Source organism: Bombina bombina, chromosome 6, assembly GCF_027579735.1.
Source record: "Bombina bombina isolate aBomBom1 chromosome 6, aBomBom1.pri, whole genome shotgun sequence".
Taxonomy (NCBI): Eukaryota; Metazoa; Chordata; class Amphibia; order Anura; family Bombinatoridae; genus Bombina; species Bombina bombina.
In genome coordinates, this window is record NC_069504.1 from 1120843166 (window position 1) to 1120862013 (window position 18848).

The following is an 18848-nucleotide window of genomic DNA, read 5'->3' on the forward strand; positions in this document are numbered from 1 at the left end:
AAAGAGAGGGGGAAGAGAGAGAGCAAAAGAGAGGGGGAAGAGAGAGAGCAAAAGAGAGGGGGAAGAGAGAGAGCAAAAGAGAGGGGGAAGAGAGAGAGCAAACGAGAGGGGGAAGAGAGAGAGCAAACGAGAGGGGGAAGAGAGAGAGCAAACGAGAGGGGGAAGAGAGAGAGCAAACGAGAGGGGGAAGAGAGAGAGCAAACGAGAGGGGGAAGAGAGAGAGCAAACGAGAGGGGGAAGAGAGAGAGCAAAAGAGAGGGGGAGAAAGAGAGAGCAAAAGAGAGGGGGAGAAAGAGAGAGCAAAAGAGAGGGGGAGAAAGAGAGAGAGCAAGGGGTGGGACCGCTGTACTGCAAAAAATGGCCCGTGTACACGGGCTTTAGGACTAGTATAATATATTTTAGTTGGTATCAAATCAGATATATATATATATATATATATATATATATATATATATATATATATATATAATTATATATATATATATATAATTATATACATAAAATTAATAATTAGAAAATTTAAATTTCATGTTATTTCAATTGTTGTAAAAAAATGTGATCTGTTTTACAGAATTTTTCAGACATCGTAATTTGATCGTTTTTAGGGTCACATAAAATGATCTTTATTAACTTTATAAATCCTTATATATATTCAGTAACAATGAATTTTTAACACTTTCACCGGAGTGCTGCAGCTTTCTTCTATATTGTTTAACACTGACTCATAGTCTGTCTTCTGGGTTCGTGTTCTAGTAGAAGCCATTAATGTGTGAATAGGAACGTACTGCCCAGCACTTATTGTCATGCAGAGAAAAACCCTGCAAGTGCTTCTAAACATGTTATCTATTATACCAGCGCTTCCCAACCTGTGGTACGTGTACCCCTGGGGGTACGCAAAAATATTGTTGGTAATGGCGGAAGATGCGGGGGGAGAGTCGGGGGTCACTCTCAATGGGTCATCAACTAATAACCATCGTGGAACTGTGGAAGGAAGGAGGGCTCCGATGGAAAGTGACAAGTGAAGTCCTGGCCTGGCATATAGGCAGATGGGAGCCCCTGCACCTGAAATATGTGGACCGGGTGTGGATGACTCCGGTCCACATATTAATGATCACCCTGTGTCACCAGACAGCTTAGCCTCCTGCTCCACCCACCCCCTTGCACAAAATGTTGACTGCAAGTGCGCAGTTAGAAGTGGTACTGGAGCAGCATAGCTGCGTGTACACGTGTGGTAGAGTCATGGAGGATGCGACTCACACAGGCGAGTCGGGTCTGCGTCCCCAAATAAGTTATAGTCAGTGCCGGTAAGTAAAGTACTGCTGCTAGTGCTTGCTTGATTCAGATTGCTTCACTTCTAACTAAAAACGTCCATAGTGGCAGGGTGGTTCATATCGTTCCGATCTCACAAATTTAAATATTTATTTCTCCAACATAGGTGTGTCCGGTCCACGGCGTCATCCTTACTTGTGGGATATTCTCTTCCCCAACAGGAAATGGCAAAGAGCCCAGCAAAGCTGGTCACATGATCCCTCCTAGGCTCCGCCTACCCCAGTCATTCTCTTTGCCGTTGTACAGGCAACATCTCCACGGAGATGGCTTAGAGTTTTTTAGTGTTTAACTGTAGTTTTTATTATTCAATCAAGAGTTTGTTATTTTAAAATAGTGCTGGTATGTACTATTTACTCTGAAACAGAAAAGAGATGAAGATTTCTGTTTGTAAGAGGAAAATGATTTTAGCAACCGTTACTAAAATCGATGGCTGTTCCACACAGGACTGTTGAGAGGCATTAATTTCAGTTGGGGGAACAGTGAGCAGACTTTTGCTGCTTGAGGTATGACACATTCTAACAAGACGATGTAATGCTGGAAGCTGTCATTTTCCCTATGGGATCCGGTAAGCCATTTTTATTACAGAGTAAATAAGGGCTTCACAAGGGCTTGTTAAGACTGTAGACATTTTCTGGGCTAAATCGATTCATATATAACATATTTAGCCTTGAGGAATCATTTAATATGGGTATTTTTGTAAAATAATATCGGCAGGCACTGTTTTAGACACCTTATTCTCTAGGGGCTTTCCCTAATCATAGGCAGAGCCTCATTTTCGCGCCGGTATTGCGCACTTGTTTTTGAGAAGCATGACATGCAGTCGCATGTGTGAGGAGCTCTGATACATAAAAAAGACTTTCTGAAGGCGTCATTTGGTATCGTATTCCCCTTTGGGCTTGGTTGGGTCTCAGCAAAGCAGATACCAGGGACTGTAAAGGGGTTAAAGATAAAAACGGCTCCGGTTCCGTTATTTTAAGGGTTAAAGCTTCCAAATTTGGTGTGCAATACTTTTAAGGCTTTAAGACACTGTGGTGAAATTTTGGTGAATTTTGAACAATTCCTTCATACTTTTTCGCAATTGCAGTAATAAAGTGTGTTCAGTTTAAAATTTAAAGTGACAGTAACGGTTTTATTTTAAAACGTTTTTTGTACTTTGTTATCAAGTTTATGCCTGTTTAACATGTCTGAACTACCAGATAGACTGTGTTCTGAATGTGGGGAAGCCAAGGTTCCTTCTCATTTAAATAGATGTGATTTATGTGACACTGAAAATGATGCCCAAGATGATTCCTCAAGTGAGGGGAGTAAGCATGGTACTGCATCATTCCCTCCTTCGTCTACACCAGTCTTGCCCACTCAGGAGGCCCCTAGTACATCTAGCGCGCCAATACTCCTTACTATGCAACAATTAACGGCTGTAATGGATAATTCTATCAAAAAACATTTTAGCCAAAATGCCCACTTATCAGCGTAAGCGCGACTGCTCTGTTTTAGATACTGAAGAGCATGAGGACGCTGAGGATAATGGTTCTGATATGCCCCTACACCAGTCTGAGGGGGCCAGGGAGGTTTTGTCTGAGGGAGAAATTTCAGATTCAGGGAAAATTTCTCAACAAGCTGAACCCGATGTGATTACATTTAAATTTAAGTTGGAACATCTCCGCGCTCTGCTTAAGGAGGTGTTATCCACTCTGGATGATTGTGAGAATTTGATCATCCCAGAGAAACTATGTAAAATGGACAAGTTCCTAGAGGTCCCGGGGCCCCCAGAAGCTTTTCCTATACCCAAGCGGGTGGCGGACATTGTAAATAAAGAATGGGAAAGGCCCGGTATACCTTTCGTCCCTCCCCCCATATTTAAAAAATTGTTTCCCATGGTCGACCCCAGAAAGGACTTATGGCAGACAGTCCCCAAGGTCGAGGGGGCGGTTTCTACTTTAAACAAACGCACCACTATACCCATAGAAGATAGTTGTGCTTTCAAAGATCCTATGGATAAAAAATTAGAAGGTTTGCTTAAAAAGATGTTTGTTCAGCAAGGTTACCTTCTACAACCAATTTCATGCATTGTCCCTGTCACTACAGCCGCGTGTTTCTGGTTCGATGAGCTAGAAAAGGCGATCGATAGTGATTCTCCTCCTTATGAGGAGATTATGGACAGAATCCGTGCTCTCAAATTGGCTAATTCTTTCACCCTAGACGCCACTTTGCAATTGGCTAGGTTAGCGGCGAAAAATTCTGGGTTTGCTATTGTGGCGCGCAGAGCGCTTTGGTTGAAATCTTGGTCAGCGGATGCGTCTTCCAAGAACAAATTGCTTAACATTCCTTTCAAGGGGAAAATGCTGTTTGGCCCTGACTTGAAAGAGATTATCTCTGATATCACTGGGGGTAAGGGCCACGCCCTTCCTCAGGATAGGTCTTTCAAGGCCAAAAATAAACCTAATTTTCGTCCCTTTCGTAGAAACGGACCAGCCCCAAGTGCTACGTCCTCTAAGCAAGAGGGTAATACTTCTCAAGCCAAGCCAGCCTGGAGACCAATGCAAGGCTGGAACAAGGGAAAGCAGGCCAAGAAGCCTGCCACTGCTACCAAGACAGCATGAAATGTTGGCCCCCGATCCGGGACCGGATCTGGTGGGGGGCAGACTCTCTCTCTTCGCTCAGGCTTGGGCAAGAGATGTTCTGGATCCTTGGGCACTAGAAATAGTCTCCCAAGGTTATCTTCTGGAATTCAAGGGGCCTCCCCCAAGGGGGAGGTTCCACAGGTCTCAATTGTCTTCAGACCACATAAAGAGACAGGCATTCTTACATTGTGTAGAAGACCTGTTAAAAATGGGAGTGATTCATCCTGTTCCATTAGGAGAACAAGGGATGGGGTTCTACTCCAATCTGTTCGTAGTTCCCAAAAAAGAGGGAACGTTCAGACCAATCTTGGATCTCAAGATCCTAAACAAGTTTCTCAAGGTTCCATCGTTCAAAATGGAAACTATTCGAACAATTCTTCCTTCCATCCAGGAAGGTCAATTCATGACCACGGTGGATTTAAAGGATGCGTATCTACATATTCCTATCCACAAGGAACATCATCGGTTCCTAAGGTTCGCATTCCTGGACAAGCATTACCAGTTCGTGGCACTTCCTTTCGGATTAGCCACTGCTCCAAGGATTTTCACAAAGGTACTAGGGTCCCTTCTAGCGGTACTAAGACCAAGGGGCATTGCAGTAGTACCTTACTTGGACGACATTCTGATTCAAGCGTCGTCCCTTCCTCAAGCAAAGGCTCACACGGACATAGTCCTGGCCTTTCTCAGATCTCACGGATGGAAAGTGAACGTAGAAAAGAGTTCTCTATCTCCGTCAACAAGGGTTCCCTTCTTGGGAACAATAATAGACTCCTTAGAAATGAGGATTTTTCTGACAGAGGCCAGAAAAACAAAACTTCTAAACTCTTGTCAAACACTTCATTCCGTTCCTCTTCCTTCCATAGCGCAGTGCATGGAAGTAATAGGTTTGATGGTAGCGGCAATGGACATAGTTCCTTTTGCGCGCATTCATCTAAGACCATTACAACTGTGCATGCTCAGTCAGTGGAATGGGGACTATACAGACTTGTCTCCGACGATTCAAGTAAATCAGAGGACCAGAGACTCACTCCGTTGGTGGCTGTCCCTGGACAACCTGTCACAAGGGATGACCTTCCGCAGACCAGAGTGGGTCATTGTCACGACCGACGCCAGTCTGATGGGCTGGGGCGCGGTCTGGGGACCCCTGAAAGCTCAGGGTCTTTGGTCTCGGGAAGAATCTCTTCTACCGATAAATATTCTGGAACTGAGAGCGATATTCAATGCTCTCAAGGCTTGGCCTCAGCTAGCAAAGGCCAAGTTCATACGGTTTCAATCAGACAACATGACGACTGTTGCGTACATCAACCATCAGGGGGGAACAAGGAGTTCCCTGGCGATGGAAGAAGTGACCAAAATCATTCAATGGGCGGAGACTCACTCCTGCCACCTGTCTGCAATCCACATTCCAGGAGTGGAAAATTGGGAAGCGGATTTTCTGAGTCGTCAGACATTACATCCGGGGGAGTGGGAACTCCATCCGGAAATCTTTGCCCAAATTACTCAATTGTGGGGCATTCCAGACATGGATCTGATGGCCTCTCGTCAGAACTTCAAGGTTCCTTGCTACGGGTCCAGATCCAGGGATCCCAAGGCGACTCTAGTAGATGCACTAGTAGCACCTTGGACCTTCAAACTAGCTTATGTATTCCCGCCGTTTCCTCTCATCCCCAGGCTGGTAGCCAGGATCAATCAGGAGAGGGCGTCGGTGATCTTGATAGCTCCTGCGTGGCCACGCAGGACTTGGTATGCAGATCTGGTGAATATGTCATCGGCTCCACCATGGAAGCTACCTTTGATACGAGACCTTCTTGTTCAAGGTCCGTTCGAACATCCGAATCTGGTCTCACTCCAGCTGACTGCTTGGAGATTGAACGCTTGATCTTATCAAAACGAGGGTTCTCAGATTCTGTCATTGATACTCTTGTTCAGGCCAGAAAGCCTGTAACTAGAAAAATTTACCACAAAATATGGAAAAAATATATCTGTTGGTGTGAATCTAAAGGATTCCCTTGGAACAAGGTAAAGATTCCTAAGATTCTATCCTTTCTTCAAGAAGGATTGGAGAAAGGATTATCGGCAAGTTCCTTGAAGGGACAGATTTCTGCCTTGTCTGTGTTACTTCACAAAAAGCTGGCAGCTGTGCCAGATGTTCAAGCCTTTGTTCAGGCTCTGGTTAGAATCAAGCCTGTTTACAAACCTTTGACTCCTCCTTGGATTCTCAACTTAGTTCTTTCAGTTCTTCAGGGGGTTCCGTTTGAACCCTTGCATTCCGTTGATATTAAGTTATTATCTTGGAAAGTTTTGTTTTTGGTTGCAATTTCTTCTGCTAGAAGAGTTTCAGAATTATCTGCTCTGCAGTGTTCTCCTCCTTATCTGGTTTTCCATGCAGATAAGGTGGTTTTACGTACTAAACCTGGTTTTCTTCCGAAAGTGGTTTCTAACAAAAACATTAACCAGGAGATAGTCGTGCCTTCTTTGTGTCCGAATCCAGTTTCAAAGAAGGAACGTTTGTTGCACAATTTGGATGTTGTTCGCGCTCTAAAATTCTATTTAGATGCTACAAAGGATTTTAGACAAACATCTTCCTTGTTTGTTGTTTATTCTGGTAAAAGGAGAGGTCAAAAAGCAACTTCTACCTCTCTCTCTTTTTGGATTAAAAGCATCATCGGATTGGCTTATGAGACTGCCGGACGGCAGCCTCCTGAAAGAATCACAGCTCATTCCACTAGGGCTGTGGCTTCCACATGGGCCTTCAAGAACGAGGCTTCTGTTGATCAGATATGTAGGGCAGCGACTTGGTCTTCACTGCACACTTTTACCAAATTTTACAAGTTTGATACTTTTGCTTCTTCTGAGGCTATTTTTGGGAGAAAGGTTTTGCAAACCGTGGTGCCTTCCATTTAGGTGACCTGATTTGCTCCCTCCCTTCATCCGTGTCCTAAAGCTTTGGTATTGGTTCCCACAAGTAAGGATGACGCCGTGGACCGGACACACCTATGTTGGAGAAAACAGAATTTATGTTTACCTGATAAATTACTTTCTCCAACGGTGTGTCCGGTCCACGGCCCGCCCTGGTTTTTTAATCAGGTCTGATAATTTATTTTCTTTAACTACAGTCACCACGGTATCATATGGTTTCTCCTATGCAAATATTCCTCCTTTACGTCGGTCGAATGACTGGGGTAGGCGGAGCCTAGGAGGGATCATGTGACCAGCTTTGCTGGGCTCTTTGCCATTTCCTGTTGGGGAAGAGAATATCCCACAAGTAAGGATGACGCCGTGGACCGGACACACCGTTGGAGAAAGTAATTTATCAGGTAAACATAAATTCTGTTTTTTATGATCATTGCACTTTGACTTCCTCCCAGGACCGTGTTTAGGGGCAACCAGGCAGCTGCAAGGGGCACCAGCCACACAGCAGGGCTCCTCCTGAGAATGAGATCTGAGCTTTAATCCTGTTGAAACACGTACAGTCGTAGGCCATTCAGGTATAGCTTACCTCCCCTACAATAAAGCACTTTCTTTATTTTGAGGGATGGGTGGGGGTAATGAAGAGAGGGGGGTACTCATAAATGAAAGCCTAATCAAGGGAAACGCTGTACTATACGAACGGTTTTGTAGGAAGCACTCAGGCATTTGAGAGATGCTAGAAGTGAGTGATAAATATGTATATAAAACAATGCTAGTAATATTCTTTTTATTATCTTTACTACTGTTGTTATTACTAGTAGCATAAATATGATTATTGCTACTGTTACTATCTCAGGTACAGTTTTCCTGTTCTCTTTCGGCATATTCTATATTTAGTTTTCAGTAATTTGCAGTGAGCTGGTGGTGCCAGGAAACATTTATTTCTCCAACATAGGTGTGTCCGGTCCACGGCGTCATCCTTACTTGTGGGATATTCTCTTCCCCAACAGGAAATGGCAAAGAGCCCAGCAAAGCTGGTCACATGATCCCTCCTAGGCTCCGCCTTCCCCAGTCATTCTCTTTGCCGTTGTACAGGCAACATCTCCACGGAGATGGCTTAGAGTTTTTTGGTGTTTAACTGTAGTTTTTATTATTCAATCAAGAGTTTGTTATTTTAAAATAGTGCTGGTATGTACTATTTACTCTGAAACAGAAAAGAGATGAAGATTTCTGTTTGTAAGAGGAAAATGATTTTAGCAACCGTTACTAAAATCGATGGCTGTTTCCACACAGGACTGTTGAGAGGAATTAACTTCAGTTGGGGGAAACAGTGAGCAGACTTTTGCTGCTTGAGGTATGACACATTTCTAACAAGACGATGTAATGCTGGAAGCTGTCATTTTCCCTATGGGATCCGGTAAGCCATTTTTATTACATAAAGAAAAAAAGGGCTTCACAAGTGCTTTTAAGACTGTAGACATTTTCTGGGCTAAAACGATTTATATATAAGCATATTTTATACTCCATAGCCTTGAGGATTTATTTTAATCTTGGGAATTATGTAAAATAACCGGCAGGCACTGTATTGGACACCTTATTCTCTAGGGGCTTTCCCTAATCATAGGCAGAGTCTCATTTTCGCGCCTCTATTGCGCACTTGTTTTTGGGAAGCATGACATGCAGATGCATGTGTGAGGAGCTCTGATACATAGAAAAGACTTTCTGAAGGCGTCATTTGGTATCGTATTCCCCTTTGGGCTTGGTTGGGTCTCAACAAAGCAGATACCAGGGACTGTAAAGGGGTTAAAGCTTCCAAATTTGGTGTGCAATACTTTTAAGGCTTTAAGACACTGTGGTGAAATTTTGGTGAATTTTGAACAATTCCTTCATACTTTTTCACATTTGCAGTAATAAAGTGTGTTCAGTTTAAAATTTAAAGTGACAGTAACGATTTTATTTTAAAACGTTTTTTGTACTTTGTTATCAAGTTTATGCCTGTTTAACATGTCTGAACTACCAGATAGACTGTGTTCTGTATGTGGGGAAGCCAAGGTTCCTTCTCATTTAAATAGATGTGATTTATGTGACACAAAATTTAGAGAAAATGATGCCCAAGATGATTCCTCAAGTGAGGGGAGTAAGCATGGTACTGCATCATCCCCTCCTTCGTCTACACCAGTCTTGCCCACACAGGAGGCCCCTAGTACATCTAGTGCGCCAATACTCCTTACTATGCAACAATTAACGGCTGTAATGGATAATTCTATCAAAAACATTTTAGCCAAAATGCCCACTTATCAGCGAAAGCGCGACTGCTCTGTTTTAGAAAATACTGAAGAGCATGAGGACGCTGATGATATTGGTTCTGAAGTGCCCCTACACCAGTCTGAGGGGGCCAGGGAGGTTTTGTCTGAGGGAGAAATTTCAGATTCAGGGAAAATTTCTCAACAAGCTGAACCTGATGTGATTACATTTAAATTTAAATTGGAACATCTCCGCGCTCTGCTTAAGGAGGTGTTATCTACTCTGGATGATTGTGAGAATTTGGTCATTCCAGAGAAATTATGTAAAATGGACAAGTTCCTAGAGGTCCCGGGGCCCCCCGAAGCTTTTCCTATACCCAAGCGGGTGGCGGACATTGTAAATAAAGAATGGGAAAGGCCCGGTATACCTTTCGTCCCTCCCCCCATATTTAAGAAATTGTTTCCTATGGTCGACCCCAGAAAGGACTTATGGCAGACAGTCCCCAAGGTCGAGGGGGCGGTTTCTACTCTAAACAAACGCACCACTATACCCATAGAAGATAGTTGTGCTTTCAAAGATCCTATGGATAAAAAATTAGAAGGTTTGCTTAAAAAGATGTTTGTTCAGCAAGGTTACCTTCTACAACCAATTTCATGCATTGTTCCTGTCACTACAGCAGCGTGTTTCTGGTTCGATGAACTAGAAAAGGCGCTCAATAAAAATTCTTCTTATGAGGAGATTATGGACAGAATTCATGCTCTCAAATTGGCTAATTCTTTCACCCTAGACGCCACTTTGCAATTGGCTAGGTTAGCGGCGAAAAATTCTGGTTTTGCTATTGTGGCGCGCAGAGCGCTTTGGCTAAAATCTTGGTCAGCGGATGCGTCTTCCAAGAACAAATTGCTTAACATTCCTTTCAAGGGGAAAACGCTGTTTGGCCCTGACTTGAAAGAGATTATTTCTGATATCACTGGGGGCAAGGGCCACGCCCTTCCTCAGGATAGGTCTTTCAAGGCCAAAAATAAACCTAATTTTCGTCCCTTTCGCAGAAACGGACCAGCCCCAAGTGCTACGTCCTCTAAGCAAGAGGGTAATACTTCTCAAGCCAAGCCAGCCTGGAGGCCAATGCAAGGCTGGAACAAAGGAAAGCAGGCCAAGAAACCTGCCACTGCTACCAAGACAGCATGAGATGTTGGCCCCCGATCCGGGACCGGATCTGGTGGGGGGCAGACTCTCTCTCTTCGCTCAGGCTTGGGCAAGAGATGTTCTGGATCCTTGGGCGCTAGAAATAGTCTCCCAAGGTTATCTTCTGGAATTCAAGGGGCTTCCCCCAAGGGGGAGGTTCCACAGGTCTCAATTGTCTTCAGACCACATAAAAAGACAGGCATTCTTACATTGTGTAGAAGACCTGTTAAAAATGGGAGTGATTCATCCTGTTCCATTAGGAGAACAAGGGATGGGGTTCTACTCCAATCTGTTCGTAGTTCCCAAAAAAGAGGGAACATTCAGACCAATCTTAGATCTCAAGATCCTAAACAAGTTTCTCAAGGTTCCATCGTTCAAAATGGAAACCATTCGAACAATTCTTCCTTCCATCCAGGAAGGTCAATTCATGACCACGGTGGATTTAATGGATGCGTATCTACATATTCCTATCCACAAGGAACATCATCGGTTCCTAAGGTTCGCATTCCTGGACAAGCATTACCAGTTTGTGGCACTTCCGTTCGGATTAGCCACTGCTCCAAGAATTTTCACAAAGGTACTAGGGTCCCTTCTAGCGGTGCTAAGACCAAGGGGCATTGCAGTAGTACCTTACTTGGACGACATTCTGATTCAAGCGTCGTCCCTTCCACAAGCAAAGGCTCACACGGACATTGTCCTGGCCTTTCTCAGATCTCACGGGTGGAAAGTGAACGTAGAAAAAAGTTCTCTATCTCCGTCAACAAGGGTTCCCTTCTTGGGAACAATAATAGACTCCTTAGAAATGAGGCCAGAAAATCAAAACTTCTAAACTCTTGTCAAATACTTCATTCTGTTCCTCTTCCTTCCATAGCGCAGTGCATGGAAGTAATAGGTTTGATGGTAGCGGCAATGGACATAGTTCCTTTTGTGCGAATTCATCTAAGACCATTACAACTGTGCATGCTCAGTCAGTGGAATGGGGACTATACAGACTTGTCTCCGACGATACAAGTAGATCAGAGGACCAGAGATTCACTCAGTTGGTGGCTGTCCCTGGACAACCTGTCACAGGGGATGAGCTTCCGCAGACCAGAGTGGGTCATTGTCACGACCGACGCCAGTCTGGTGGGCTGGGGCGCGGTCTGGGGACCCCTGAAAGCGCAGGGTCTTTGGTCTCGGGAAGAATCTATTCTCCCGATAAATATTCTGGAACTGAGAGCGATATTCAATGCTCTCAAGGCTTGGCCTCAGCTAGCAAAGACCAAGTTCATACGGTTTCAATCAGACAACATGACGACTGTTGGTTACATCAACCATCAGGGGGGAACAAGGAGTTCCCTGGCGATGGAAGAAGTGACCAAAATCATTCAATGGGCGGAGACTCACTCCTGCCACTTGTCTGCAATCCACATTCCAGGAGTGGAAAACTGGGAAGCGGATTTTCTGAGTCGTCAGACATTTCATCCGGGGGAGTGGGAACTCCATCCGGAAATCTTTGCCCAAATCACTCAACTGTGGGGCATTCCAGACATGGATCTGATGGCCTCTCGTCAGAACTTCAAGGTTCCTTGCTACGGGTCCAGATCCAGGGATCCCAAGGCGACTCTAGTAGATGCACTAGTAGCACCTTGGACCTTCAAACTAGCTTATGTATTCCCGCCGTTTCCTCTCATCCCCAGGCTGGTAGCCAGGATCAATCAGGAGAGGGCATCGGTGATCTTGATAGCTCCTGCGTGGCCACGCAGGACTTGGTATGCAGACCTGGTGAATATGTCATCGGCTCCACCATGGAAGCTACCTTTGAGACGAGACCTTCTTGTTCAAGGTCCGTTCGAACATCCGAATCTGGTCTCACTCCAACTGACTGCTTGGAGATTGAACGCTTGATCTTATCAAAGCGAGGGTTCTCAGATTCTGTCATTGATACTCTTGTTCATGCCAGAAAGCCTGTAACTAGAAAAATCTACCACAAAATATGGAAAAAATATATCTATTGGTGTGAATCTAAAGGATTCCCTTGGGACAAGATAAAAATTCCTAAGATTCTATCCTTTCTTCAAGAAGGTTTGGAGAAAGGATTATCTGCAAGTTCTTTGAAAGGACAGATTTCTGCCTTGTCTGTGTTACTTCACAAAAAGCTGGCAGCTGTGCCAGATGTTCAAGCCTTTGTTCAGGCTCTGGTTAGAATCAAGCCTGTTTACAAACCTTTGACTCCTCCTTGGAGTCTCAATTTAGTTCTTTCAGTTCTTCAGGGGGTTCCGTTTGAACCCTTACATTCCGTTGATATTAAGTTATTATCTTGGAAAGTTTTGTTTTTGGTTGCAATTTCTTCTGCTAGAAGAGTTTCAGAATTATCTGCTCTGCAGTGTTCTCCTCCTTATCTGGTGTTCCATGCAGATAAGGTGGTTCTGCGTACTAAACCTGGTTTTCTTCCGAAAGTGGTTTCTAACAAAAACATTAACCAGGAGATAGTCGTGCCTTCTTTGTGTCCGAATCCAGTTTCAAAGAAGGAACGTTTGTTGCACAATTTGGATGTAGTTCGTGCTCTAAAATTCTATTTAGATGCTACAAAGGATTTTAGACAAACATCTTCCTTGTTTGTTGTTTATTCTGGTAAAAGGAGAGGTCAAAAAGCAACTTCTACCTCTCTCTCTTTTTGGATTAAAAGCATCATCAGATTGGCTTACGAGACTGCCGGACGGCAGCCTCCTGAAAGAATCACAGCTCATTCCACTAGGGCTGTGGCTTCCACATGGGCCTTCAAGAACGAGGCTTCTGTTGATCAGATATGTAAGGCAGCGACTTGGTCTTCACTGCACACTTTTACTAAATTTTACAAATTTGATACTTTTGCTTCTTCTGAGGCTATTTTTGGGAGAAAGGTTTTGCAAGCCGTGGTGCCTTCCATCTAGGTGACCTGATTTGCTCCCTCCCTTCATCCGTGTCCTAAAGCTTTGGTATTGGTTCCCACAAGTAAGGATGACGCCGTGGACCGGATACACCTATGTTGGAGAAAACAGAATTTATGTTTACCTGATAAATTACTTTCTCCAACGGTGTGTCCGGTCCACGGCCCGCCCTGGTTTTTTAATCAGGTCTGATAATTTATTTTCTTTAACTACAGTCACCACGGTATCATATGGTTTCTCCTATGCAAATATTCCTCCTTTACGTCGGTCGAATGACTGGGGAAGGCGGAGCCTAGGAGGGATCATGTGACCAGCTTTGCTGGGCTCTTTGCCATTTCCTGTTGGGGAAGAGAATATCCCACAAGTAAGGATGACGCCGTGGACCGGACACACCGTTGGAGAAAGTAATTTATCAGGTAAACATAAATTCTGTTTTTCTTTTGTTACTGACAAATAAATATGTTGGAAAATGACGTGGTGAAGGCAGGACATACAAAAGCTTACACAGCAAGTGCGCCCACCCACATATGTTAAATTAATTATCAACCATCTCGATAAGAAGAGAATTAGATCCCCCGCCCCCCCAGTTCTTTGTAATGATTTTAGATTGAGTGTAAGGTTTTATATTAACCTGTGAGAGCTGGTTTTGTACTCATAGTTCATGAGCTAAATTCCTCTGCAGTTTGTACTTTTTGCTCAAAAGGAAAGTAGACATTTTGTTTTATTAAGTTTTATTGAATAGTTTAAATAGGCAGCTAGAAATGAAGTATATAATTACGCTTGGACATACTATTTGAGGAAATGATGGTGCAGAACATGAGGAAATGACTGCACTCTGGCACTAGACAGCTAGGACACGACTGCACTCCGGCACTAGACAGCTAGGACACGACTGCACTCCGGCACTAGACAGCTAGCACATGACTGCACTCCGGCACTAGAAAGCTAGCACATAACTGCACTCCAGCACTAGACAGCTAGGACACGACTGCACTCCGGCACTAGACAGCTAGCACATAACTGCACTCCAGCACTAGACAGCTAGGACACGACTGCACTCCGGCACTAGACAGCTAGGACACGACTGCACTCCGGCACTAGACAGCTAGCACACGACTGCACTCCGGCACTAGACAGCTAGGACACGACTGCACTCCGGCACTAGACAGCTAGGACACGACTGCACTCCGGCACTAGACAGCTAGGACACGACTGCACTCCGGCACTAGACAGCTAGGACACGACTGCACTCCGGCACTAGACAGCTAGGACACGACTGCACTCCGGCACTAGACAGCTAGGACACGACTGCACTCCGGCACTAGACAGCTAGCACACGACTGCACTCCGGCACTAGACAGCTAGCACACGACTGCACTCCGGCACTAGACAGCTAGCACACGACTGCACTCCGGCACTAGACAGCTAGCACACGACTGCACTCCGGCACTAGACAGCTAGCACACGACTGCACTCCGGCACTAGACAGCTAGCACACGACTGCACTCCGGCACTAGACAGCTAGCACACGACTGCACTCCGGCACTAGACAGCTAGCACACGACTGCACTCCGGCACTAGACAGCTAGCACACGACTGCACTCCGGCACTAGACAGCTAGCACACGACTGCACTCCGGCACTAGACAGCTAGCACACGACTGCACTCCGGCACTAGACAGCTAGCACACGACTGCACTCCGGCACTAGACAGCTAGCACACGACTGCACTCCGGCACTAGACAGCTAGCACACGACTGCACTCCGGCACTAGACAGCTAGCACACGACTGCACTCCGGCACTAGACAGCTAGCACACGACTGCACTCCGGCACTAGACAGCTAGCACACGACTGCACTCCGGCACTAGACAGCTAGCACACGACTGCACTCCGGCACTAGACAGCTAGCACACGACTGCACTCCGGCACTAGACAGCTAGCACACGACTGCACTCCGGCACTAGACAGCTAGCACACGACTGCACTCCGGCACTAGACAGCTAGCACACGACTGCACTCCGGCACTAGACAGCTAGCACACGACTGCACTCCGGCACTAGACAGCTAGCACACGACTGCACTCCGGCACTAGACAGCTAGCACACGACTGCACTCCGGCACTAGACAGCTAGCACACGACTGCACTCCGGCACTAGACAGCTAGCACACGACTGCACTCCGGCACTAGACAGCTAGCACACGACTGCACTCCGGCACTAGACAGCTAGCACACGACTGCACTCCGGCACTAGACAGCTAGCACACGACTGCACTCCGGCACTAGACAGCTAGCACACGACTGCACTCCGGCACTAGACAGCTAGCACACGACTGCACTCCGGCACTAGACAGCTAGCACACGACTGCACTCCGGCACTAGACAGCTAGCACACGACTGCACTCCGGCACTAGACAGCTAGCACACGACTGCACTCCGGCACTAGACAGCTAGCACACGACTGCACTCCGGCACTAGACAGCTAGCACACGACTGCACTCCGGCACTAGACAGCTAGCACACGACTGCACTCCGGCACTAGACAGCTAGCACACGACTGCACTCCGGCACTAGACAGCTAGCACACGACTGCACTCCGGCACTAGACAGCTAGCACACGACTGCACTCCGGCACTAGACAGCTAGCACACGACTGCACTCCGGCACTAGACAGCTAGCACACGACTGCACTCCGGCACTAGACAGCTAGCACACGACTGCACTCCGGCACTAGACAGCTAGCACACGACTGCACTCCGGCACTAGACAGCTAGAATATGAGGTGATGACTGCACCTAAAGAAGCAATTGGTCATAGGTGTTATACTCTGCTGCTAATATAACAGGTAATTGGAAAAAATATTAAAGGGGCATTTAACACTTTGAGTTGTATAAATTAAAACTCTGCAATATACTTTCACTATTTATTTTATCCCCTTTTTCTGTAATTCCATTCTGAAATTGTGAGATTTTCAGTTCCTGTTAGGAGAGGAAGTGCAGAATACCATTATATATTCCACACAGCAGTTGGCTGCACACTCTAGTGACCTATTTATAAATCCCTAATTGGCCACAGCTGAAAAGGTAACCTAAGTTACAACATGGCAGCTCCCATTGTTTTATAAACACTAAAACTTTAAAAATTTACAAAATAAGTGTAAACAACTAAAGAAACTTTAAAAAATACGTCTGTTATTTTCAAACTAATTTATTCTTGGAATGCTTCATTCTATCTTGCATTTATTTAGTGTTTAATGTCCCTTTAAGGAAAAAATTATTTTACAGTCCACTTTCCCTTTTAATGTTATCTTTACAGCTGAGTCAGTGCTCAGTGAACTTATTGCAATCTGCTAAATATGCATTGGAGTCGCCAACCTCTGACGTTACCGGAACTTTTATAAATATAACCTAACTGGAACTCTAACGCTCCTCTGTAACTAGTGGATAATGTCCCCCTTTCTGTCATGACTTGGCTCCTCGTGCTAGGGAAGTAGCTGTGAAATGAAGCAGTTTGCCAGGAGTTTGTCATACAATAGAGTTGATGGAGGGAGTGAACAGTAAGATGTTGTATTAATGATCATTTCTGTGTAGTCCTATGTCTTGTGTCAGTGTCTTCTGATACTTCTGATCACTGTTTCATCCTTCCCTGCATGTTAAGGGTTCTCAGCACATCCTCCTTGTAAAACTGTTTCTCTGACTTTTGGTCCTTGTGTGGTTCTTGTGCTGTCAGGGTATTACCGGAGTGTTTGTTTAGGATCCTGAAGCACAAGATTAAATTGCAAGATGTCAGCAGAGGGAAGGGACGTCTGCATGGCGCAAACACATGGAAACAATATGACTCCATTCTCGGCTCTAAAAGCCTGGCAGGTAGAGAGGGCATTAATAGCAGACAGATGGTTTCAATTGGCAATGTACAGACCTAAACTATGACACGCAGTTTTAACCATTAAACGAAGCCTGCTATATTGTCCCATTATTTAAAGGTATAGTTGTCAAGTCAAAATTAAACTTTCATAATTCAGAGCATGCAAATTAAATAAAAGGTTCCAAATTACTTCTATTATCTAATTGTTATGGTATAATTTGTTAAAAAGCATACCTAGGTAGACTCAGAGCACTAAGGCACTACTAGGACCTAGCTTCTGATTGGTGGCTGTACATATGTCTTTTGTCATTGGCTCACTCAGTGTGTTCACCTAGTTCCCAGTAGTGCATTGCACAAAGAGAATGCATACCAAGAGAATGAAACAAACTTTTTATAATAAAAGTAATTTGTAATGTCATTTAAAATTGTATGTTGTATCTGAATCACAATAGTTTTTTTTGTGTTGAGGCTTAAAGGGGCATAAAAATATGATACTGTGATGTTTGTCATTCACCACTGCATAGGAATTTGCAGCTGCAGAACAGCAATGCAATACTGGGAGCTAGCTAGTTTGTCACCTGATACTGTGTAACGGGTACAAACAATATATAATACCGACTAATGCTACAAAAAGTAGATCCAGCTTCTCTAAAGTCTGCATATGTATTTATATGTGTGTGTGTGTGTGTGTGTGTGCACAGTATTTTAAACTTATATTGCATTATAAAATCAAAGTTGAAATGCTAGTAAAGAACTCAACTATTTGACCTTCAGCTTTGTGCTTGAGTGATAGATGACATGATTTTTTCACCTCATTCCCATATAGGTCTATTCTGCAGGGATATAGCGCAGAGGTTAGAGCGGCCTGACATCCAGAGGTTAGCGCTCCATGGGCTTTCTCTTTAGAAATATTACTTTAAACTTGTGATATGAGCCTGAAAATTAAGCACTATTTAACTCAAGTGGTCTTAGCGCACAATAGCGCTAATATTCTTGTGCTCCACTTGTTATCTGCGCCTATATGTTACCTCCTGTACAATGATTATATTATTCTAATTCCATTTCTGTAGGTTTGTCACATTGCTTGTGTCCTTGTTCTATTAAGAGACGCAATGCACTTTTTTATTGCAAGGCAGCCCTCTGTTCTGTTTATTGTGTGAGCCCCAAAACATTGTGTTTTATTATTACAGCTGTGCACACATTTTTGATACCTTATATTGTTTTAAACTTCAGCAAACCCAGTGCACTCTTCTCCCTTGTTTATTTGTATAGACCGTACAGAGGGTATTAGGAGGGGCAAGTGTGCTAGCTGCTTTCTTCTATAAATACAGACGTCCTGGGATTAGTGAGATCATACTGGCTCAGGTTGATAAGGGTTCTAGTCAGTAGATTTGTTCTTTTATGTGTTAGTTTTGAGTTCCAGTTTTACTTTCCTATATGTGTGGTTATTATGAATTTGCCTTTGACTTTAAAATAGTATTTCATCTCATGCATGATATCTATAGTGCCAGGGCAGGCTAAAATGTCACAAAGATGGAGAGGAAAACCCTTGCTATGTGCAAAATTCAATATTCAGATATTTGTTTGCCAAACAAATTCCAAATGTGGCCGTAGGTATCGGCATTAGGCTATTTTTGGTGCCGGATATATTAGCGTTAAACTGTGACACACAGTTTGTCTGGATTTGCACAGATCTCTAATATCCACACAATGAATTTTGCACATACCTAGAAACAAATATTGTGACATTGCGTGATGCATTTAAAGCACTGGTTTTTAAACCTGCC

General features: G+C 44.4%; 1 protein-coding gene across 1 annotated transcript in view; it reads left to right on the forward strand.

Moving 5' to 3' along the window:
- RASSF8 (Ras association domain family member 8) overlaps positions 1-18848 on the forward strand; it is a 207061-nt gene that overhangs the window by 151171 nt on the left and 37042 nt on the right. The window lies entirely within an intron of this gene.